The 26,514-nt window shown below is 34.2% G+C and overlaps 1 protein-coding gene across 1 annotated transcript in view; it reads right to left on the reverse strand.

The window, feature by feature from the left end:
• The window catches only part of LOC145248184 (rhomboid-related protein 2-like), a 333,868-nt gene that overhangs the window by 235,598 nt on the left and 71,756 nt on the right, over positions 1-26,514 (reverse strand). The gene's annotated exons all lie outside the window — the stretch shown is intronic.

Below are 26,514 nucleotides of genomic sequence, written 5' to 3' on the forward strand. Positions count from 1 at the left end.
GGAATTTTGCTGCTTTTCGGGTTAGTCGAAGGTATTTACGTCGATGAGGGGAATATAATATATATATATATATATATATATTATATATATATATATATATATAGTGTGTGTGTGTGTGTGAAGGGAATACACGTACTTGTGTTGCTTTTAAATGCTTGTCATTTAAATGACAAATGACACCCCCCTCCCTCTCTCTTTCTCTCTCTCTCTCTCTCTCTCTCTCTCTCTCTCTCTCTCTCTGTATATACATACATATATATATAATGTGCACGCAAAACGACAGGTGCGTGCATTTTGCGTACACTCGAATACGATATATATATATATGTATATATATATATATATATATATATATATATATATATATATATATATATATATATATATATAACCCGTTTAATCGTTTTCATTGGCCGTCGAGGGTCAACTTAGTTCACAATCATAATAGAAATATTAGATTCCTGTTTTTAACATGGACGAAGGCAAAAACAAACTGCAATCGATTTGACGCTAAAAAAATGCAGATCTGCAAAAGGTGGATCACCCTGATCGGCCAGATTGCCGATATCATAGACTTGAAGAGTAGCGACATTATCGGCCCAAAATACATTTCCTCCTGCAACCGCCACTTGATGACCATAATGACGTGTCGCCATTCCAAAATCCAAGCATTTTTTGACGAAAGATGGAAATAGAATATGGAGAGAAAAAGACAAAACAAAAAAAAACTGCATGACTTATTGGTTTCAAATGAAGAAACTAATGCATAAGTTGTTCTTACAATTAATTAATTTCTACAAAACAATTATTCGCAAAGCTATTTATAAGGAAAATTGGTGCACATACGAAATGCATGATAAAAATAAAATTATGTAAACTTGCTGTTGTTGTTGTTGATGATGATGATGTTGGTGGTGATGGTAATGCTGCTGCTGATGATGATAACGACGACAACAATAACAACAACAATAATAATAACAACACCACCACCATCACCACCACCACCACCACCACCACCACCACCACCAACAACAACAACAACAACAACAACAACAACAACATAGCTTCTTTCCTTGGTTCCGTTTCTTATTGGAATTCCCTTCGTGATTCCTGTTTCCCCGACCAGACCATAACAACATGCAAAAATTTAAATGTATATGAGCAAACATCTTTCTGCCTAATTCCTCAGCCAGGTTGCTCTCATATATAAATCTGGTCCCTATCACAGTAGCCCCTGTATGCCTGAGTCGCAACATGACTTGCTTGGGAAGAACGCACACGCACGCACGCACAAAACACTAACGCACGCACACAAACACGCAAATACACACGTACACACACACACACACACACACACACACACACACACACACACACACACACGGTCGTTTCTGAATTTTATAGATGAGAACTGATAATTCGTATTTGGATTATTCGGACTACTGTTCTCATCTTGAGTGTTAGGAAAATGTATATATATCTATTTCTGTTTACATATAAAAGGCACTGAGCGTAAGTGCGCGCGCGTGTGTGTTTATGTCTGTATGTGTTTCTCTCTTTTTCTGTTTGTGAATTCGTTTCCTATGGACCCAGAAACGGCTGGGCTGATCTTTTTGAAATTCCACACAAACATACTTTATGGGTCATTAGATAGGTTCTGCATCGAAATATCTCCAATAAGTATCGAAAACCAATAATCGAAAAAATCCGATTAAAGAAAGGACAGTCCAGTTTTGACCAAAGTTAACACCCTTATACAGCCAAACATTACAAGCGCATCTGAAAAGTTTGATCACCGCACAAACAGAAGGGCTTAGCGTATAAAATCAACAGTTAGTTCTTTGATATGATAGGCGCGCGTTCGAAGCACAATTGAACCATGATTCTTAACTTTTGCATTTTAAACTTTAAGAGAAACCCGTATACAAAAATAATTTTACAAAATGAACAGTAGATTTTCCACAGTGCAATGCACACTACAATGTCTCATGGATTAAGTCACTGTAGGGAGGCATGTGACGCTTCCTACCTGTGCACAACAGTGCATCCCCGACTAGAGCAGACAATCGATTTGATTGAAAAATAAGCGATTTCACCGACTTGAATGACAATGAAAGTAATATATATATATATATATATATATATATATATATATATATATATATATATATATATATATATATATATATATATACACTAGCAGGGAGACCCGACGTTGCCCGGGATTAAATAATGATTAACGAATATTTCACATCTATATTTGTATTGTCATCGAAATCAGCAGTAACTTAGTCCAAAATATATGTTATTGGCATGAGTACTCAGCGTTGCCCGGTTTGACATGCAGTTCCGTTTGGAATGCACCTGCCATATTAAGAATATTAATCATTTTCATCATGGGCACTGATCGATACCTCTACAACAATTTCAAAAATAAAGGAACGGATAAAAACATGTAAATGTACCCCCTCCCCCCAAAAAGAAGTACGTGATACCCTCTCCACCAGATATTTTGGCAGAAGGGATACCAAGAGAAGAAACTATTCTCCGAATATTGAATACTTTTCTTGCTCGTGAGCTGGAAAGACCCCCACCCACCCAATTTAAAAAAAAAATAAAAACAACTTTTGTTTCAATAAAAATAGCAGCGAGTGCCCGAGCCACCGCAAAAAAAAAAAAAATTGAAAATTAGCGACGTAGGCAGGCTCGAACCTGAAATGCGAATGAAAGGGAAATGTATTTCACAATCTATTTTACCCACTGGACTACAACGACTTACGGTTTGATGACCTGGAAAAAATAAGGTTTATAAATAGGTGCGTGACTTGCGTGTGTTTTTTCTTTTCTTTTCTTTTTTTTTTGAAGGTACTTTTTTAACTGGCTTTTTTTTTTTCACAAATAAAGGAAATTTTCGATTTGTTTTTAGAGGGGGGGGGGCTTCTTTTTATTTCTAAAAGTGTGGCTTAAGTTTCAATTGCCGGAAAGGTATAAAAAAAGTTCTGTATAGTCGGTCAAGAAAAATAAAAACAAACAAATCTTTTCATTTTATTCGTAAGTGTTTTTTTCGTTTGTTTGAATATTTTAAAAAGAAAAAAGGAAAACATTTTTCTGTCTACACGGAATTATTTTTTCACGCTAGAAACTTTTTGAGATTACCAAATTATTTTATTTGGTAAAGAGTTTGTTTTAACTTTTTTATGCTTCAATGTTTCCAGTGGGAAACAACTCTACACTCGTTTTTAAAAACGTATATGTCGGAAATAATAATTATTAATAAATTAAATTAAATATATTATCAATATAATTGTTATTCAAAGTTTATTAAATAACAATTTTAAATAGAACACTTAAAACAATTATCTCGCTAGAAACATTAACTACTAGTAGTAAAATCAATTTTCCTTAATATAATATGCAAATGAGGTGACCTTTTAATTATATATTTTGCAAGAATCATACTATATACTTACCCACAGTAGAATTTTCACGGCCCCTTGTTCTATCATTGTTGCTAAGTGTTGACATGGAAAAAATGGCTTTACCGATGATAGATAAATTAAAATAACCATTTCGATTATCGATAAATATCGGAGGTATTATGCGACAAAACTTAACTAAGATCACGCCCAGACTTATACACTAAAGTTCTGTAAATTTTAAAGATAATCTGTTCAGCTGTTTCGGAGTCTATAAAGAACGAACTCCCATACACACAGACAAAGTTGCATATATATATATATATATATATATATATATATATATATATATATATATATATATATATATATATATAAAATAAAAAAGGAACAAACCGTATTATGTGTTCACCAACGTTTCGTCTTTATTTCGAGACTTCCTCTGGGTGAATGAGATTAAGAAACCAAAAAATATACCAGTACAAAATATTTGAAAAAGTTTCACGTGCACAGTGTGACGCAGTTCTATTTAAGAGAAACGGAAAATTGATGATGGAAAATCAAAAAGGAAGGGGGGCTGGCGCTGTTAAAGAGAAGGAAATTTTAGTGACGTGATATAGTCGTTAATTTAATTTTAAAACTATGAACGCAAGTTTATATTCTTATTGGGAAAAAGATATATCTGTTGAAATTTAAATATAAGTTTGTAACAGGAATGAAATGAGTGTTTTTTATGTAATTTATTGATTGAGATTATGTGTTAATTATTACAGGGGGTGTTTGAATGGTGTGAGAAAGTTAACCTGTGTCCACAGTTAAATAATGTTCTTTTAATAACAGTTTACTTATTAATGGCGCTATGTTATAGAAACCTCCACGTTGTTTAATAGTGCTTGAAATTGCGATAAGCGCAGATTCAAGGAGTCTCCGGCGCGGTTTATTTGAAATAAATTTAACTACTTTTGCTTGTTTAAAATCAAAGGTGTGGTTATGTTGCAATGAATGAGAGAATAATGCACTTAGAGACTTGCTATTTTTTATATCTCTTTTGTGTTCATTGAGCCTTTTTTCCAATTTACGCTGAGTTTCACCAACGTATTTATGATGGTAATTATGGCAAGGAATAGTATATATACCTCCATCGGAAACTGGTTTGTTATAGAGATGTTTCGTGGTTTTTAATATATATCTTATGGTCCTTTCAAATTCAGATTACCTCCAAACACAGAGTATTTCAGATACATTGACGACATCTTAATTTTTCTTCCTGAAAATACGCGCATAAATATCATTACAGACAAATTAAACTCAGTCGAACCTTCCATAAAGTTTACCTATGAAACAGAAAACAATAACTCATTACCTTTTCTTGACATACTTATAATAAAATCCAATAATAAACTATCCTTCAAAGTTCACCGCAAAACTACACACAAAAACGATTACATACATTTCTATTCACACCATAACAATAAAATAAAAACAGAGATGATAATTGGTTTCTTCTTACGCGCTTTCAGAATTTGCAGTCCTGAATATCTGGACGAAGAATTCAAATACCTTACAAACATTTTGAAAACCTTGCAATATCCGACATATTTCATATTGAATACTAAGAGAAATGCCACACAAATATTTTCCAGAATAAATAATAATAAAAAATCATATACACCAGATCTTTCTCTCATAAACAGACATCTTCTTTTACCAACACACACATTATACAATAATCTATAACACACTAAACAAACTAAAAATTCCTATCATACAAACCACATCACTAACCATAAGACATATATTAAAAACCACGAAACATCTCTATAACAAACCAGTTTCCGATGGAGGTATATATACTATTCCTTGCCATAATTGCCATCATAAACTCAGCGTAAATTGGAAAAAAGGCTCAATGAACACAAAAGAGATATAAAAAATAGCAATTCTCTAAGTGCATTATTCTCTCATTCATTGCAACATAACCACACCTTTGATTTTAAACAAGCAAAAGTAGTTAAATTTATTTCAAATAAACCGCGCCGGAGACTCCTTGAATCTGCGCTTATCGCAATTTCAAGCACTATTAAACAACGTGGAGGTTTCTATAACATAGCGCCATTAATAAGTAAACTGTTATTAAAAGAACATTATTTAACTGTGGACACAGGTTAACTTTCTCACACCATTCAAACACCCCCTGTAATAATTAACACATAATCTCAATCAATAAATTACATAAAAAACACTCATTTCATTCCTGTTACAAACTTATATTTAAATTTCAACAGATATATCTTTTTCCCAATAAGAATATAAACTTGCGTTCATAGTTTTAAAATTAAATTAACGACTATACCACGTCACTAAAATTTCCTTCTCTTTAACAGCGCCAGCCCCCCTTCCTTTTTGATTTTCCATCATCAATTTTCCGTTTCTCTTAAATAGAACTGCGTCACACTGTGCACGTGAAACTTTTTCAAATATTTTGTACTGGTATATTTTTTGGTTTCTTAATCTCATTCACCCAGAGGAAGTCTCGAAATAAAGACGAAACGTTGGTGAACACATAATACGGTTTGTTCCTTTTTTATTTTCTCTATTTTGTCGGAATACTATTTCCATTATTTTCATCACATATATATATATATATATATATATATATATATATATATATATGAATATATATATATGTATATATATACATACATATATATACATACATATATATACATATATATATATACATACATGTATATATACATGCATATATATACACACACATATATATACATACATGTATATATATACATACATGTATATATATATACATATATATACATACATATATATGTACATACATATATATGTACATATATATATATGTACATACATATATATGTACATACATATATATGTACATACATACATATATACATATATATATATATATATATATATATATATATATATATATATATATATATATATATATATATATATATATTAAGCCCCCCTCTTTGGGTAGAGCACTGTCGTAAATAATCTCACCCGCTACTTAATTGGCTGAAAATGCGAAGCTCGTTGTTTGTTTGTTTACGAACAGGCGATTTGAGCACTATAAAAGTGGAGGCGGGTATCTATTTAAATAGACATTCCGACGAGTTATTTACAGGCATCGATTCCATGGTCGAGTGGGAGAACTGCCGACTGTCAACACGACGGCTCTAGGTTCAATCCTTGGCTTGGGAGAGATGCTAGTCTAGCGGCACTGATGAGTTGTGATACAAGGAAACAGGACTGCATGTCGATGACTATATATATATATATATATATATATATATATATATATATATGGTGTCCCAAAATGATCTCATTTGTTGGTCTTTATTTTTTAAATCTACGAAGAATGCCATTTTATTTCACACAGTCTTAAATATTAAATCGGCCAAATGTTTCCCATCATTGCTAACACACGATTGTAGACGTTCACGAAAATTTTCAATAACTCGATGAATCATTTCGGGTGGAATAACAGCAATTTCAGAACAAATAGTTCGTGTTAATTCTTCAAGAGATCGAGGACGGTGACTAAATACTTTTGACTTCAAATATCACCACAAGAAAAAGTCGCAGGGTTTAGATCAGGAGATCTTGCGGGCCAATCAATATCATCATACAAAGAAATCAAATGATTCGGGAACATATCCTTTAAAAAAAATGTATAAATACAGATATAATTGAATTTTGACCTAATTAAAATAAAATGACATTCTACGGACATTTAAAAAATAAAGACAAATATTTTCTTTATTTTTTAAATATTATTAAAAAAAATTTTTTTTTTATCTACAAAGGTGTTAGATCATTTTGGGAAACCGTTAGTGAGTTAGTATGTAGTAGAAACAACTGGAACTTTCTCTTCCGCAAATGAATGCTTCTTCCCTGTGTGATTTGGCCACATACTGCCCAATCAGGGGTGCGGCGCAATGATCCTTTCTCTCCCCTAAGAAACTCGGACAGCTTCCGGTTTGAAGGAAAGAAATCCTTCTTACCGAGAAAGACGCCAAGTAGATCGGACCCTTTCCCCCCACCCTCTCTCTCTCTCTCTCTCTCTCTCTCTCTCTCTCTCTCTCTCTCTCTCTCTCTCTATCCACCTCTGTGTTATCTCATCCGTTATCGACGATTCCCACAGGGAATAACTACCGTGACATCACGAGGTGGCCAGAGTCCAGTTTTTACCCAGGAATAATATCTCTCTGTGAACAATCGTCAGAATAAACCTTCTTTTCTTTGTTACATTTTATGAAGTTGTTGTGTTCGTTGTATCAGACGCTTGTGTTGAATTATTTATTTTATTAGGTTGTGCCCCACAAGCACAAACCCTAAAATTATATAAAAGAAAAATAACAATATCAAAAGGAATTTTCATTAATTTTCAATTATATTACGTTTATTTACCAACATAATGTGTCGTACAAGATGGTAGGTGTTGATGTCCCTAAGTAGTATCTCTTCGTCAGGGATGAAAATAAAACGAAACGTGTACAACTGTTTGGCGAGGCTTTTCTTTTGTCTGTTATATTTATTTCTTTGTTACTGGAAGTCAGTGTCGTAGACTGGCTAAGTAGTGATCTACAATGATAAATAAGAAATGTGGACTTAAGACAGAAAACGGATAAAGTAATTGGTAAGGTTTCAATCCCCAGTGTGGGCGATACACCGAATATAGTTGCAAATTACTTCAGGACTTCTACCTGGTCATAGTTGATTGAAGGAGGATATGCTACCTCCATAGATTAAACAGAGGTTTCTATTAAAAAATTCCGCGCAGATTCCCGCGTTTGGCAAGATATACCTGTGTAGCAGACGAAACTGCAACGAACACAAGCAGGAGCGAATTCCCGCGGCTGAAGATTTCGAATACACTTCCTTCCTGGCTTGTCCGATCAGAAACCAGCTCTCAGTCACGTGACCGAGTTTATAAAAAGTTAAACCAGCAACACGCTCTCTCCCTTTCTTCATAGATAATAGATTCCACGTAGAACGAATCTGTCGCCCCCAACTTTTCTCTTGGGACTCCACAGAACTTGCTCGAAAATCACAGTCGTAAGACGTTAACTAAAGAAATTTATATGTAAGAATTCCTGAAAGCCGATATTTATATTTCCAGAATGAATGTAAACGCATTTTTGATTTATTTATTTTATTTTTTTTTTGCATACGGCATTCATAACCAAAATTTGGGGGCGATTAGCAACCATCGTTATAACCGTTACTAATCTGGATGTTATGGCACGCACGTTTTTCCAGTTTTAAAAGTAACGCTCGGTTGCTAGCTTTCAAACTCAATCAAAGTAAAAATGGAAACAAATATACAAATATAAGGCCGGTGTGATATATTTTTGTTAATGTTTTTCAAGAAATTGAACCGAAATACTGTATTGTTCACGAACTAAAAACAAAGTTTATGTGCAAGGAAGCAGAGCAGTTGTATTAGGTTATGTTTGAAAGAACGCAAACCATGTTTCAAGTGTTCGCATAACGTACGGAATGAGCGAATAATGGAATAACGGAATGTTAGGAAGCAGCTAATGAAATCACAGGAAAAGTTTGGAATGGAAGCGCAAAGGGCCGGCCATTATTTGTGAGAATGAGTTGTGTTGAAAGTATAAAAATATGAAAGAGACAAATAAAATCATAGCTGTCGTCGGCGATAAGCGTATACTGTGATGAATTTGACCCGGTGTTTTGTGGAAACGTAAAAGGAAAAAGTAATTAGTGAATAAGTATCGTGCTATCACCGTAAAAGCCATTTGCATGAGAGAGTGATTTCTGTCGGAATGAAAACAACTATAGACAGCTAATGTGGGCATATTGAATGTGTAATTTTATTATACATATAGAAGAAGAGATATCTTATATAGTAATAATACATGTATATCAATTATATTATATATTCATTATATACTAGCAGGAGACATGTACTGGCGTTGCCCGGTGGAAATATGACCCAAAGTCAGAACAGCTATGTTAACGCCCTCTCCCCGAAAACAAAAATACTTGTGATTTTCTGGCGCATTATGGTATGTGAGTCCCGTAAATTACTGACTATGGATAAACAGCTAAAATAGTAATGTAGAAATATGGTGGCGATTGATAGTGGTAGCTACTGTTGGCTCAAGAAAATTGCGCACACTGGGGCAGTGGTCAAAATTAAAGCATCTAGCTTCTACTGTTGTGCATTGTCTAGCAGTGGCAGATAACAGAATCCACTGGCTGTCATTGCTGGTGCTGGTGGGTATTGGTGATCAGTGTTGCTTTAGGGTGGTTACTTGCCTTTACAACTTTACAACTGTCTAATCGCTCACTGTCATCCAGTGGCGTGTACTGTCATCTAGTAGCGGTTATGACTGTTATCTGCGCTAACTGGGGAATATTAATTTTTTAGGTGGTTATTTTTAGTTAATGACCCTGGTACCTCTGTCGAACTGTATATATGTTTAGATTATTCGAATTATGCAAGGGCATGTGGCTTAGGTAAATTTCAGTTTTAAATAAAACTCTTCTCGACGTTGAAGGTTCGATCCTCACTGTGGGTGATACTAAAAATACAATTACAAATTACTTAAGACTTTTATCTGATCATGGGCGATGAAACGAAAGCATGCTATCCCCATGGGTGAAATAAATGGTTCCGTACAAAAAATTCTCTGCAGATTCTCGAGTTCAACAAGATACATCTGAAGAAAGTCGGAGGTTAGATTGGCTGAAATGTTGTGAAAATAAACACTCAAGATGAGAAAAGTAGTTTGAATAATCTAAACTAGCAGGGAGGCCCGACGTTGTCCAGGATTGAATAAGGATCAACAAATGTTCCACACTCCCCTACATTTTTGGGGATTGAAATTGGTGATATCACCAATTTTTTAATCAAATCGATTGATGGCCTGCTCTTGTTGAGGAAGCCACCACGGTGTAACAGAACAGCAGGAAGTTTCACATATGGTTTAACGTCCATTGTTGCTGGGTTCAGATCTATCGACTGGTGTTAATTGTGACATTTTTTTTTTTTTTTACATGGGGATCACCACTTATCAAGGCCCGAAGGCCACTCAGGGATAAGGGTTATTGCGTGTACAGTAATCAATGAGATAGTATTGTAGTAATCATTAGTACTGGGGGTTTTGATAGAGTGTCTTACTTAAGGGGGCGGTTTGTCAGGAGGTTGTTTATGTTGGACTTGAAGACGTTCAAGTTGTAGTCAGGTGGAAAACAGGCAAGCGGCAGAGAGTTCCACAAGCGTGCAGTTCTAAGAAAGAAGCTTTGCTCATGGAATCTACGTTTGGATTTAGGCACAGATAAAGAGTGGGGAAAATTATTGACAGTAGTTTCAGCCAGACGAGTGTTTCTCGTGAAAGATTGGCGAGGGGGGGGGACGAGGGATTGGAGCTCAGACGAGCACCTGCCATGGAAATAGCGACAAAACAAAGACAGGCTTGCAACGTCTCTTCTGTAGGAGAGAGGTTGCTGGGAAGAGAAAAGGGTCCCCCCCAGTCCACTAAACCACGAAGTCTATTTTGTACTCTGTCAAGGCAGGATAGGCTGTTTTTAGCAGCAGTACTCCATCCTTGGACGTACTTGGCTTTTATAAAGATAGAGAATTGCATCATTAGTGAGATATCTTCTGGTGCGGTAGAAGGATCCCGCCATTTTCCCAGCGTCCCTGGCAACAGATTTGATGTACGTGTTCCATTTTAGATCAGGAGTAAAGGTCAATCCCAGAAGCTTGTCAAAACATGGAGCCTCTCCAAGATGAGAGCCATCCATTTCAATTGATGCCAGATGTGGATCAGAGCGTTGATGATGTAAAGATAGAAGCTTGGTTTTGGATGCATTAAAAGTGACCAGCCACCTCTTCCCCCATTGTACCACTTGCTCAAGATCAGAGGAGAGAGAATTAGAGAGAACTTAGTCATTTACGGCCTTTGATGTGTTGCCATAGATGGTCGTGCCATCAGCATAGATGTGAACGAATGATTTAAATATGTGTTTTGGGAGATCATTGGTGTAGATCAGGAAGAGAATTGGACCCAGGATGGACCCCTGAGGGACTCCAGCATTAATACTGTGGGCCTCTGATTTCTGCCCATCAACCACTACTCTTATGAACCTATCGGAGAGAAATGCACTGAACATTCCTGAAAGGATAAAACACTAGTGCCTGTAGGTATTTAATAATTATTATAGTAAATATTTATGTCAGCCTCTTTAAGAAACACGTTTCTTATCGTTGAGCACTTTCAATGGAATTAAAAAGTCAGTCAATTTAGTTCTTATGCGCAGATCACCATATAATGATTAGATCACTCTGACAGATGTTAAAAAACATTTAAAAATAAATGTTTAAATTCAACAGTATTTCTCACGGTTAATCGTGACCGAATGGATTAGGTCCTTGCTAATGAAGCCAGAGATGGCTTTTATTGCCCTGTTTGGATCTATCAACAGGTGTTAATCGTGACACTTTGCAATGATGATTCCCGAAAGGATGAAACACTAGTGTCTGTAAGTATTGAATGATTATTATAGTAAATAATTATATATATATATATATATATATATATATATATATATATATATATATGTGTGTGTGTGTGTGTGTGTGTGTGTGCGCGCGTGCGTGTGTGTGTGTGTGTGTGTGTGTGTGTGTGTGTGTGTGTGTGTGTGTCGGGATATCTATTGCTAAAATTTCATAATAAATGGGGTGTCTATTTCGAAAGACGTTCTTAATATGGGGAGGTTGGAGGTGTCTATTCCAAAAGCCGTTCTTAACATGAAATTACTCAAGGAAGTGAAAAAAGTTTTAATTGTTTTGTTTAACACGCATGCACGTTACTAATTCCTCGGTTGTAAAAAAAACATGTCGATTTGTTTCCGTTAGGTTGCAGTGTCGGTTGCAGAGAAGTACACGGGCAGCAAAAAGAAAGTCCACACTTGTAATTTTTTTCAAAAACTGCAAATTTAAGCTAAATTTAATGTAACTGTTTAAACAAACTATTCCTCATTTGATTGACCTTTTATTCTTCTATAATTTTACCTGTTCATGGTTGACTTGTTATTGAAATATTCTAGTGTTCACGTCAATTTAAAAAAAATAACTTCAAATTGAGGAGGCAAAAAGAAAGTCCGCACAATGGAAAATTGTTATTTAAATGTAACTACAGGACATTAATGCAACAAAAATACAACAGGAACACAACTAGTTAATATTTAGTAGCATAGCCCTTTTGCAATTTGACAGTCTGCAATATTTTGGGAAGCCATTGAATTAGACTGCAGCAATACTCCGGAGAAAGGGCATCCCATTTTTCTTTAATTTTTGTTCAAAGGTCTTCCAAATTTGAAATTTTATCATTGCGTAGCTGTTGCTTGATGCAATGCCATATGTTTTTGATAGGATTGAGGTTTGGAGATTGTGCAGGCCAATCCAAACACGGAATATCATGCTCTTCCAGGAACCTCTTGACATTGCCAGCTGCGTGAATGGGAGCATTATCCTGCATGGAGATTATCATCCAAATTCCAACCAAAGTAGGGTAGAAAATGCTTAGTCAACATATTAATGTACTTGGTCGAATTAATTCGACCTTGTAAGCAAACAATAGACTCTGGACCATTGGTACTAATAATTCCCCACACCAAAACTGAACCTCCACCACCTTACAGCGTTGAAACTGAGCACCTAGGATTAAATTCTTCGTCTTTCCTCCTACGGACGTACTGCCTACCATCACTGCCTTGCTTGTTGAACTTGCTTTCATCACTAAAAAAGCACTTTTGACCAATATGAAGAGTCATGATCTTCATTGCATCTGACGAAGTCCAGACGGTGCTTTCTGTTCTTTACAGAAATCATTGGCTTGCATCTTGCAACATATCCTTGCAAATTTAATTCCTTTAATATGTTCTTGACAGTTCAATGAGAACACTTTTTAACAAGATTACACTGTTGTTGGATTTGGGGAGCAGTTTCAAATCTGTTTCTTAGGCTGTGGATCTTGATAGCATTGTCTTTGCTGTAAGAAGTAACTCTAGGACGATCAGATTTAGGGGCATCACGAATACTGCCTGTGTTTCGGTGCTTTTGCACAGTCATTCGTACGGTTTTCTCATTATATTTTAATCTGCGGCCGATTTCTTGATTGGATAAACCAGAAAGGTGGAGATTATCGAGCTCCTGACGATCACTAAGAGAAAGTCATGGCATATAGACTAAATGTTATGTTGTATAACCTGGAATAACAACAATTACGATTAGAGATACTTTGTTACCTGTTGTTGGATATTTAAAACTGATTTAGGGGCGATCATTTAAGCTGGTTTGAAACGAATTTGTTGTTGCGGACTTTGTTTTTGCCTCCTTAGTTTGAAGTAATTTTTTAAAATTGACAGGAACACTAGAATATTTAAATTCTCCTTTTCTTGTAAGTAAGAAAAACATTAGATTGATCGAGATTCGAACCTTGTAAGCAAGGTTCGGAAATAGATTCAGAAAAGAATTTGCATTGTTCAGTTTCACATAAAATAGTTAGATATATTGTTGTAAAAGGAATTTTAATTGTTCAATTCTTTTTATGAAAACTGTATTAAAATAAGGCCATCAAGAAGAACGAACAATAGCAAATTAAAAACATATTGAAAAATAAGTTAGGTCGAAAAATAGGTTAGTGAGAATTCTTTGTCTGTAGAAATGGTTTGGACATGTGCGAACCACGCATGTTTAGGCCACATGAGTTTCCACGTGTGTGTGGCACATTTTGAAGCCATACATGACGTCATAGCAGAAAATGAATTCTCCATAGAGTTTGCTAGTTTTAATGAGATTGGACAGACAGAGTTGGTGACGAAGATAGGAGACAAAGCTGATGGTCAGAGGAGGGTCCCTTTGGAAGCGAGGGAGAAAGTTTGAAACATGTAGAAACAACTTTGAATTCCTGGATGTCATCATCATTTCGACCGGGCGAGCGATAATAAAAACATCTCATATTTTTGTAACTGCCGTCTTCGTGTCGCCTTTCTACCAAATTGAAGGTAATGTGAAATCATTTATATGAACATTGTTGCCACTCATTTTTATAATGAACTTTGTGTATAACTCATCTAAGTAATGTGTCCCCCTCTCCATCTAAGAAAGGTGTCCCCCTCTCCATCTAAGAAATGATTGTCCCCTCTGGTGTTAAGGAACTGATCACCCTCTCGTCGCAATGTTAAGAATCTACAGAACTGTATAAATATCTTCTCTCTTCTCTATCTTCCCCTCATCATCTTAAAAAGACCCCAACTACACAACATAGGTTTTTTTAATAGTTACACTAAATTTAGCTTAAATTTGCAGTTTTTGAAAAAATTACAAGTACGGACTTTCTTTTTGCCGGCACTGTATATTTGTTTATCGCGTGCACATACAAACATGGCCGCCGATGAATTACGGTGCATAATACAGGTCTTTATATTTCGAAAACTACTTATTTCTGCAAAATTTAAATGAGATTTTCTTATTCAGCATAGTTGAAAACCTATAAAGTCGTCATTTTAAAGAAAATTGTGGAGGTGGACCTAATGTAAAAAAATACCAAAAAAAAAAAAAAAAAAGAAACGCCCGTTATAAAACAAAGTAAAAGGAGAAACCAAAAAAAAAAAATAGCATTGTTGTCTGCTCGATACTGAGATGTGAAATCGAAAAAAAAAAAACAATGCTATCCGTAAATGTTATGTTTTTTTTTCAGAGATTTTTTTTTTATAAGTAGGTAGTTACATGGTGTAGGTAACTGTGAGGGTATCAGTATGTAAATTTCTGATTATAAGCAGTTAATATTTATGTATTTGGTTCAATATTTATAAAACGATTGTTTCATGTAGAGAAAGCTGCTATATTTGTAAAGATCAGACGCATTTGTTTTTGTAATAAGGTGTATAATCTGAAATAATTGATTTTTCAGCTCTTAGCTAATGAGAATTGCTGGAATTTTAAAAGGGCGAAATTATTATTTTCGAATCGAGAAATGGGAAGATAATACTATGTCTATGAGTGTATGATCCAGTTATGAAGGATGCCAGGACAATATAGTTATAATGTTTATATTTCTTTCCGGTGATGGCTGGGGGTGCTGTGAGGACTTTAGATTTAGAAGGAAAAATAGGAACTACATTATCTAAAGATGTTGCGATTGTGATGATGTTGCTCCTAGAATGAAATATAGGATTTTATTATAACGACTAAATGTATCTAAAATGTCATTCTAAAGTTACATAAGATAATGGTTATTATTCTAAACACAATAAATTTGTATGTGGCATATGTTGTTGTAAATCTACGGTTTTTTGGTCCAGAGGGGAATTTCTGCAATCAAAATATTATATAAGAAAAAAAAAAATGAATTATTGTTATTGATATAGTAAATTTTTTAAAATTTAAATTAATTTAATAAATTCTTCCATAGTTACTCTTTTCTGCTGTGTCATTTCTTTTTTACTGAACTTGTTTGGAATTACGCTAGAATATTAATGGGGAAAAAATCATTAAATTCTGGATTGTCCCCTCTTTCCTCTAGTATAATTCTTCCGAAAATGAAAACAAAATATATTTCTGGTTAATTAAAGTATACCTGCGTCAAATATTTATATTGGATTCAGAGATGAAAGTACAAGTTTCCTGGGTCATTCAATTTTCCGAGCCCTCACCTATGCACGGCTAATGCTACTCATAAATAAAAACAAAAAAACAAAAAATTATTGATAATACAACCTTTTTTTTTTAATTGTATCTTCTTATTCCTGGAGTGATTGATGCGTTGTTCAGCTTAAATATGTTTGTAGCACTTCTGCTCAACTGTTTTGCGCCTTTTTTCATACAGTCAGAATTTGAGCCGGCATAGACAAGACGGCGTATTTTCTTCCTCACCTCACACTGGGACTTAGGCGAGAGGCGAGATGAAAGTCGCTTCTGAGATGGGTTTTTTTTACAAAGGAGTCACTACTTATCAAGGCCTCGAGGCCACTCTAGGATAAGGGTTAATGAGTGTACAGTAGTCAATGGGACAATATCGTAGTAATTGTTAGTAGTGCAAATTTTGTAAATTGGATTACTTAAGAGGCACTCATCAAGAACTTGTTCACATTGGACTTGAAGACAACCATATTATTGTCACTTGGATAGCAAGAAAACGGAAGAGAGGTTCACAGGCGTGCAGTTCTAAGAAAGAAGCTTTGTTCATGGAATCTATGTTTAGGTTTAGACACAGAAAAAGAATGGGAGAAATTATTAATAGTGGTTTCAGATAGACGAGTGTTTTCTGTGAAAATCAGGCAAAGGGAGACCATAGATTGGAGCTCAGACGAGCACTTGGCATGAAAATAACGATAAAGCAGAGACAGGCTTGCGACATCTCTTCTGTGGGAAAGAGGTTGCAGGGAAGAGAAAAAGGCATGCCTTACTAGGATACAAAGTCTATTTTGAATTCTGTCAAAGCAGGATCAGCTGCTTCTAGCAGCTTCTGCCCAGATGTGGCAACAGTACTCCATCCTTGGACGTTCTTCATTCTTATACATGTAGAGAATTGTATCAGCAGTGAGATATCTACTGGAGCGGTAGAATGATCCAATAATTTTTCCAGAAGCCTTAGCAATGGATTTGATGTATGTGTTCCATTTTTGATCAAGAGTAAAGGTTAGACCCAGATCTTGTCATAACATGGAGCCTCCCCAAGACAAGACTCATTCATTTCAATTGATGTCACACAGGGATCACAGCATTGATGATGTAAAGATAGAAGCTTGGTTTTAGATGCATTTAAATTGACCAGCCACCTCTTTCCCTATTGTACCACGTGCTTAAGATCAGAGGAGAGAGAATTTATGGCCCTTGTAGTGTTGGCCATAGATGGTAGTGTCGTCAGCATAAATGTCTACGAATGATCTTAGGATGTTATTTGGGGTTTCTCTTCATCTCTAGCAATGGTTCTGCAAGATAAGATGGTGATCTGATATCTTCTTCCGCAATGCTACAATCCTAATAATTATTGTTGACATTTTTGTTTGCTTCTTACTCTATAGAAGTTAAACTAACTTTAATATAAATATATGTATTTTTTAAACATAAAATGAAACAAATTACGTTTTCTTTTTACTGCAAAAGAACATAGTACAACAATAATGAATAGAAATTGGCTAGTTAGAATAAAATATTTTTCTTTTTATTATACAGTAATACTGGGATACAGTGGCCCTAGGATATGTTTTTTTCAGGTTACGGTGTGGAATACAATGTTTTTTCCGGCCCCTGGTTACAGTATTTTCCCCGCCTTACGGAGTTATTTATAATGTGATTTGATTATATACATGCGTATTATATATTCTGTACTGTATTTGGTTACTAATTTTAATGGCGTATCCTGGGGTTCTACTGTATTTAAGCTCAATGAAAGTGTAAAACAGATTTTCTATTGTATTAGTATACTAGCGGGGGTACCCGGCGTTGCCCGAGTGTTTGTTTCCGGGACGGGGGGGGGGAGTTTTAAAAAAATGTTATGGTAGGTAAGTAGGAAGGATCAAACCCGGAGTCATGAGTAAAAGTAGGAAAATAAAGTGTGAAAAAAAACAAAAAAAAACATCTGCAACGTTAACAGTTCGGCCACCAAGAAAAGTCCATTCCAGTTGTTTAGGAAAAAAACAAAAAAAAAAACGACTACAGTAGGTCGGCGCGAACGTGAAAATATAATGTGAATTGTCCAGCATGCTAACCACTACGCCACAGAGCACTGCAGCTTAGTTTAGTGATTTTAAATAACTTCACATGAAAGAACTACGAAGCCAAACCGGTGTTCTCTTCTCAACTGTTCCTTGTAAACGATCCCCAAACGGTGTTAAGTGGTGGCAGGGGGAGGAGGAATTTATTAGAGAGAAAATATTTTACCACTTCCATTGATCTTAACCGCTTTTGGCCGTGACTTCTCAGCAAAAAAAGTATAGAAATCTAAGATTATCGAGGAATTTGAGAAATAATAAGCCTATAACACACCTCAGATATTGTTCTGCCGTTTGTGCATATTATATTTGCATGAAATATCTTGATTTTTAATCCTATTAAGGTCAAAATCCGACGAGAAAAATGAGTTCATTTTATTTATATAGAGATAGAGATAACAAAAAAAATGACATCCGAAATGAAAAACAAGACTAAAAGGATTTATTTAATTACCTATTCATATTATTTGCATTCATCAGATAATTGTTCTCATCTTGAGTGTCATTTTCACAACGTTTCAGACGATGTAACCTCCGACCTTCTTCATGTGTATCTTGTTGAACTTGGGAATGTTTCTGTCGAACTCGGGAATTTGGACAGAATTTGAAACGGAACTCTTTTTTTACTTCACGAGGGGTAGCATGCTCTCGTTTCATCAGCCATGACCCAAGAACCCATGGTGCAGTGGTCAGAGTACTTTGAAAATCAATTGTGAAAAGTGATATTCTCCTGAAGGTTGAAGGTTCAATTCTCAGTGTGGGCAACCAAAAAATACAACTGCGAATTACTTAGAACCTCTATCCAGTTGTGGATGATGGAACGAGAGCATGCTACCCTCATGAAGTAAAGGGCTCTGCTTGGAATATCGTCTAAATTCTTGAGTTCGGCAGAAACATCTGAATAATATGAATAACTAATCGTCATCTAAAAACTTCAGAAACGTTAATTGTTGTTCGGTGAGAGGCTTGCGCGGAAGCCCCCCCCCCTCACCCCACCGAGTCGTTTTTCTTGGATCTTGTTTGTAATTATGGACGTTATTGTTCGAGTTTGTGCTTGGTCGTATTGATGCTACCGTTTGAGTCTATGTTGGGTCATAATGATGTTATTGTTTAAATTTGTGTTGGGTCGCACTGACGTTACTGTTTGAGTTTATGTTTGGTTATATCTACATTATTGTTTGAGTCAGTTTCGGATTGCATTGGCGTTACTGTTTGAGTCCCTGTTGTGTGATAGGGACGTTATTCTTCAAGTCTGTTTTGGGTCGCTTTTGCATTATTGTTCAAGTTCATGTTAGATCATATCGGTGTTACTGTTCAAGTCCGTGTTTGACCATATCTACATTAGTGCTTGAGTCCATTTTGAGTCACATTGGCGTTACTTTTCGAATCTATGTTGGGCCATATCAACATTATTGTTTGAATCTGTGTTGGGTGGCATTTGCATTACTGTTCGAGTCCATGTTGGGGCATATTGACATTATTGTTTGAGTTTGTGTTGGATCATAGCGTTATTGCTATTGGGTTTGGGTTGGCGGATGTTCTGGACTGAGTCAAAAGTTTTTATTGAGATATTTGATGTATGTGGAAGAGAGTCAAACAACGCCCAAGTGAAAAAAATGAAAATTAGAAAGTTCTTTGGGTCCCAGAAAGTCTTCATACAAAAATAGGTGCTAGTTAAGGATCCAGTGGACACGGATGGAGAGAGAGAAGTGGCTTCTTTCTTTGTTGCTTCCAGGATTCTCTCTGCTGACCGATCATAATTCCCAAAGAGACTGAAGAAGTTATTTAGATGACATATCAAGTGAATGTGCTTTGCAAGCTGATTGGTGAGTGTGTAACCAAATCACCTAACAGGGGCATTTCTTCGCAAGAAAAAATAATTTTTTTTATTCATGACTGTTACATTTCTAATAGGTTGAAAAAGTTAGACACTGTCCAAGTGAAGAAAGGAAATGTAGAAAGTTCTTTGAGCTGTTGAAGGTATGTCAGCAGTTATCTTTGCGTGAAGGAGATAATTCTATGCTATAGCGTCCTGTGGACAGGGACAGGAGAGAGAGAGAGAGAGAGAGAGAGAGAGAGAGAGAGAGAGAGAGAGAGAGAGAGAGAGAGAACATGTTTCCTTGTTTCAGGGTTCTCTCTGCTGACTGACCTTGATTCACAAAAAGGCTGAAGGAGTTCTTCACTTCAGAGCAGAGATGAAATTAATGCACTCTGCAATCTGATTGGTCATTGTGTAACCAAATCACCTAGCAGGGACATTCCTCCATATGAGAAAATGAGTTTTTATTTATAACTGCTTCAATGCTAGTTGTCCTTATTTACTTTCCTCCTTACAAGAGCAGAGTTATATACAGACCAGTTTTTAATTTGGAGAAAATCCAGCTCCCCAATCAATGAGGCACTTTGAATCGAGACAAAAATTAAAATTGCCTTTTTTATGGAACGAAGACAGAAAGATGATGTGTAGAATCAGATAAGGTACTACACTTTATGCTTGATCAAAAAACCATGGCATAGTTGTTGACTGTCATTTATTACTTAAATTTACTTCTTAAAAACACACTAGCAGTTCAGCTTGGCTTTGCTTGAACCTATGTACTGTTCATAATTTGCTCTACATGGATATACACTTTATATAACATTTCAAATGTTTAGACCAAAAATTGTCTGAGTAATTTCGTAGAGATTGCAGAGGTCAATTTTTTTAGCTATGACCCCAATTTTGACTCTTTAACATTTATTATTTTGGTCTCAAATCGAAATACAAAGTTTTAACCATGTCCAAGTTACCTACATCTAAAATTTCAAGTCTTTAGACCCAAAATTGTCGGAGGAATTTGGTAGAATCTGCAAAGGTCAACTCTTTCAACTTTGACGTTTTGGCAGCCAAATTTTCGTCCCAAACCGATTAAAATGCTTGCCGCATGTCTAAATACCCGTTATGTATAAATTTTAAATGTTTAGACCCAAAATTGGCTGAGTAGTTTTCTAGACACTGCAAAGGTCAAATCTGTTAAACTTTGACCCCTTGGCAGCTCAACTTTTCGTCCCAAACCGATTAAAAAGCTTGCCCTATCTCTGAATACCCTTTATGTAAAATTTCAAATGTTTAGACCAGAAATTAGCTGAGTAATTTGGTAGACTGCAGAGGTAATTTTTTTTTTTTTTTTAAATTTAACCCCAATTTTGACACCTTAACATTTATTGTTTTTGGTTCAAATCAAATTATAAAGTTTTATCCATATCTAAATAACCTACACTTAAAATTTCAAGTGTTTAGACCCAAAATTGGCAGAGTAGTTTGGTAGAGTTCTCAAAAGTCAAATCGTTGAACTTTGACCCCTTAACAGCCAGATTTCTGACCGAAAACCGATTAAAAATATTTTCCCAAATCTCAATAGTCCTTATGTCACCTCTCGAGTCTCTATACCAAAATTGACAGTTATTTGGAAGGGAAATACGGAAAAAAAAACACACACACACACACACACACACACACACACACACACACACACACACACACACACACACACACACACACTTTTATAGATATACAGATAGATTAAAAATAATCTACATTCACAGAAATATTCGAACCTGTTATTTATTTTCTTGTGTTGCAGGGGAAGTAACTTCACTTTTTATATAAAAGTTATCTCCCTTTATCGTGTTACTTAATGTTTTTAGAAAAAATGATTATGTTTCCATAACTTTTACAATTTTTATTCCCAAATAACACCAAACATCACAATTGAGTCGGTTTGTATCAGTGGAAAAGAGAGTAATGGTGTTGAGTAAAGTAGTTTGGGTTAATATCTGAGATAGAATGTAAGTCAGAATAGTTTATCATTTTGTCTTTTCCCAAATGAACTTCAACATATTTTTTTTTTAGAAAATCAAATTTTAAACTACAATGGTGGCACAAAAGACGCGCCATCTTTTTTTTTTTTTTTTTTTTTCTTATGTATATGCATATGTCACAATGCTATCTTATTTGGGTGCTTGTGTAGATTGGGGATGTTTTTTAAACCAACACATTTCGGGTGAAAACATTATTACATACTTACATGTCATATCAGAATTAGCATAAATTCCAAAAATTACGAAAAATGATTCATTAGATGCGGTGCTAGAGAAACAAAAATCGTCTAGAATTACATTCGGTTTAAAAATGTCGAACCCTTAATTTAAGTCAATTAAAATCAAGAGAAATAAGCCAGTCTGTTATTCTGAATTGGTCGCACAATTTTTCCACATTAAAACACGATAAAACTCGATAATTCGATAAATGTAATTTTTACTTGTAATTATTTTTCTATTAGGTCATTTTTTGGTAATTGTTTGTAACTTATACTAATTTCAACATGACGCATAAGTATGTAATAATGTTTTTACCAGAAATGCATTGGTTTAAAAAACCACTAATCTATACAAGCATCCTAATTTGCAGATTGGTCTTGAAAAAAACCCCAAAAAAAACAGGACATTTTATATATTAACTATTTGTTCTTATTTTTTTAAATTCAATGATTATTTTGATTTTAATATCACAAATAGTTCTGTTTATCAATATTGTTTTATTGATTATAGTCAGATAACACGCTTCCTAACTTCTGGTGCAATGAGAAGCGGTGGCAAGGCAAATCAGTTCCTTCACTTTTATTGTTCTTTAGTATTTATATTAAGAAGCAACTTATTGAACTCTAATATATAAACGGCTATATGTATGTCTATGTCTGTCTGTTGCCATATTTTAAAACTATCTCCTCTGAAACTAAAAGTCGCAGAACAGAGCGCTAAGGGTCTCAAATGATTGGATTTTTTACGGGCTGTTCTTTTATGGGTCTTTAGCCAGTTAAAATTGATTTTAAGAGGTAAAAAAATGAGTAAAAATTGAAAAAAAAACGTTAAACATTTTGTAACATTCATTTTAGTTTATTTTTAATTAGTTTATATGCGTGCCATGTTGATACAGTGGTAACGTCACCAACTTTGAGTGCTACAGTTTCGGTTTCGATTCTAGCTGATGGCACCTAAATACTTTTTTTTTTACTTTTGAAATCACGATATTATAATGATATATACAAAATCTGAACAAATTAAAATATCATATTGAAGCGTAGTAAAATATAAGAAAAGTATACGATAGAAATTTGAAAAGTATACGATAGAAATTTGAAAAGTATACGATAGAAATTTGAAAAGTATGCGATAGAAATTTGAAAAGTATGCGATAGAAATTTGAAAAGTATACGATAGAAATTTGAAAAGTATACGATAGAAATTTGAAAAGTATGCGATAGAAATTTGAAAAGTATGCGATAGAAATTTGAAAAGTATGCGATAGAAATTTGAAAAGTATACGATAGAAATTTGAAAAGTATACGATAGAAATTTGAAAAGTATGCGATAGAAATTAACAAAAATATAAAAAGATAAAAATAACGTAATTAGTCTTTATTTGCACTTTTAATAACAAAATTAAAAAAAAAATAAATGTTTTTATTTTATTTGAAATTTTATAAGAAATGTTTACGAAATTATAAAAAGAAAAGTTTTTCTCTTGAATTTTAAAAATAAGAGCTATTTTATTTGAATTTATATAATAAATATATGTTTATGAAAGTATAAAAATAAAATTATTGAAATCAAAATGACAGAATTTCAAACATCATAACAAAAATATATCTAATATATAATATTCCCAAAATAGTTTATAAAGATTTTAAAAAGTGTTTTCAATAATTCTTTTAAAAAAATTAAACTAATTTCAATAATTTTTCATTAAAACAAGACCAAAAAATCTTTTCAATGATTATTAAATAATAAAAAAAGAACGATCGGAAAAACTTAAAAAAAAAAAAAAAAAAAAAAAAAATTTCATGCACAGAGGAGATATAGACATGAGAAAAAAAAAAGTGAAGGGACTGATTTGCCTTGCCACCTCTTCCGGTATTTTCACTATTTTGGAAAATTAAGAAGTACACTAACTAACTATAACCGTTTTATTTCATGACCAAATACTTATTTTTGTTCAAATATTTCTGTCTTTAGAGGAGACTGACTTGGTTTTCAACAAGTTGTGATCTATTTCTAAATTGCAAGCAAAAAAAAAAAAAAAAAAAAAAAAAAAAATCAATTTCTTCTTTTTCCCCTTTCCTTACGGTCACATTTAAAAGATAAATAAATTCGCATAAAACTTAGCAAAATGTTAACGCTTAAAGGAGTAATATTTTACATCTAAAAACAAAAATAGATTTAACGTTCCAGAAATTCATACTAGAACCCGTGGCATCGTGGATAAAATATATGGAAAAATTCAGTTGTAAGTGACAATGTTTAAAGGTTCAATCCTTCGTACGGGCAACACTTGAAACACAATTACGAATTTGTAGTGCGACATGCATGATTTGCATATTAATGAGTCTTTGCTCCCCAAAATACGCAGGGAAATTCTTGGCCTGAAGACGTAGTCTCCCCAATAAAGGGTGGCATACGTATTATTTTTTAAAATATAATTATCCACTGACATGTGTTTTGTCGTCTACAACTTATCAGAGTGGCTGAATCTAGTGAGATTCGAAATTGGAACCCCGTGATAAGAAGCCTTCGCCTCTCTCACTGAGCTATGTTGCAGGACTACTAATGTATCACGTTTTTACGTAGATGTTGTTTATTTGTTTTTGTAAGCGATACTTATTGAATGAATTCAATTATTTATATGGAAGCGCATTTTACCTAAATGTGAGTTGGGAATAATTTTCTCTTTGACCAGTTTGGTACCCCCAAATGGGGAGCGGCATATTTATCATTTTTTAAAATATAATTATTCATATATGTGTATATATATATGTGTGTATATATATATATATATATATATATATATATATATATATATATATATATATATTGGTGTATGTGCGTGTGTACATGTTTTCTACACCTGAAGAAGATCGCAGGTTACATCGACCAAAACGTTATGAAAATAACATTCAAGATGAGAACATAATTAAAATAATTCAAATAATTTGAATTATAAATTCTCATTTCAAAAATCCAGAAGAAATGTTTATTAATGATTAATGTTTCAAGTATTTTAGACTGTAAATGACGAAAGCTGTCTATATCAATAAAACAGTAGATGTATGTATGTGTGTGTGTCTGTGCAAGAATATTTAATCGATAAACTCTTAAACTACTGGTCACATAACACTGAAATTAACAGGACATAGTAATCGTTCACCAAGGATGGTTTATAACGAGTAAAATCTTTGTTTGGATGGATGAATGACGTGCACAGAAATGTCGGCAAGCTGAAATGCAAAATGTTCATTCCAATTTGCTGACATATTTCTATTACTTTTACGCATGTGCAAATTCATTCATAGCTTGAAGTGGTTTAATTTAAAATCTTATCTATATCTAGCTATTGATAGCTCAAACAGTAGGGAACATGGCTCGAGTGCTAAATGTTTTGGTTTCAATTCTAGCTGATGGCACCTAAGTCATTATTTTAAAATCTTTTTAAATCAATACTATATATTAGTTACAATATAATATTCAATTGAGAATTGGCACTGTAATAATAAATACGAAATCTGCATGAATTATAATATATTTAAGCGTATTTTACGACTGGGTTAGGCCTGGCAAGGCCAGGTGCGCCCATCCCTACTAGTTTAATAAAAAATTAACAAAATTTATGAACTTCATCTTTTTCCTTATGTAGTGAAGTAGAAAAAAAAAGAAATAAAAAAAAAATATATAAGCCACAGCTGTTCCTTCCAAAAGGTCAAGCTCTTCAACGTCCAAAAAGAATTCCCCGTCACTTCTCCCAACAGTCGTTTCACTCTCTGCGCTCTTCACCCCTGCTTTAAAAAAAAAAAAAAAAAAAAAAAAAAAAAAAGTACCGTTTTTATGCTGCCCATTTCTCCACTTATGCAAATTGACTATCAACCAGAGCCGGCTAGTTTTCCATTTCTCCAAACAGTCAATTTGCAAAGGGGGACAACTCAAACCACACAGAGCCATCTAGTTTTCCATTTCTCCAAACAGCCAATTTGCAAAGGGGGACAACTCAAACCACACCTTATTAAGTATCAAAGTGGATTACGAGGTAGGAAGGCTAGTACTGTCATCAATTAAAATAAATTGGATATTTTTGTATCCTTCATTTCAAATAATTTTCCCCTATAATGATAAATGTTCACACTTAGCCAGTGCAATGGTGATGGTGATAACGTGTGCATTTATGTGGAGGCTCCCTGGCTCATATTAAAATGATCCTATGGTCCTTCTC

This window comes from Euprymna scolopes, chromosome 26, assembly GCF_053919585.1.
Source record: "Euprymna scolopes isolate OS-2025 chromosome 26, ASM5391958v1, whole genome shotgun sequence".
Lineage (NCBI taxonomy): Eukaryota > Metazoa > Mollusca > Cephalopoda > Sepiida > Sepiolidae > Euprymna > Euprymna scolopes.